The following is a 203-nucleotide window of genomic DNA, read 5'->3' as shown; positions in this document are numbered from 1 at the left end:
GGCCAAAGCCCTACACCAGGCTACAGAACTGCTGAATTTTTGGCAATCACAGCCCTCCTACCTGCTGTCTCTGCCCTCCCACAGCCTCCTCTAAACTCCCCACAGCCTTTCTATCCCACACCACCAGTGACTCCCCTGTAACCTCACTAAGAGACCTGGGTCTCTTCTCAAAAGCTGCCTCGTGAGCCAAAGCCTGGTCAGAG

This window comes from Geospiza fortis, unplaced genomic scaffold, assembly GCF_000277835.1.
Source record: "Geospiza fortis unplaced genomic scaffold, GeoFor_1.0 scaffold318, whole genome shotgun sequence".
NCBI lineage: Eukaryota > Metazoa > Chordata > Aves > Passeriformes > Thraupidae > Geospiza > Geospiza fortis.
This window is presented reverse-complemented; position numbering follows the sequence as displayed.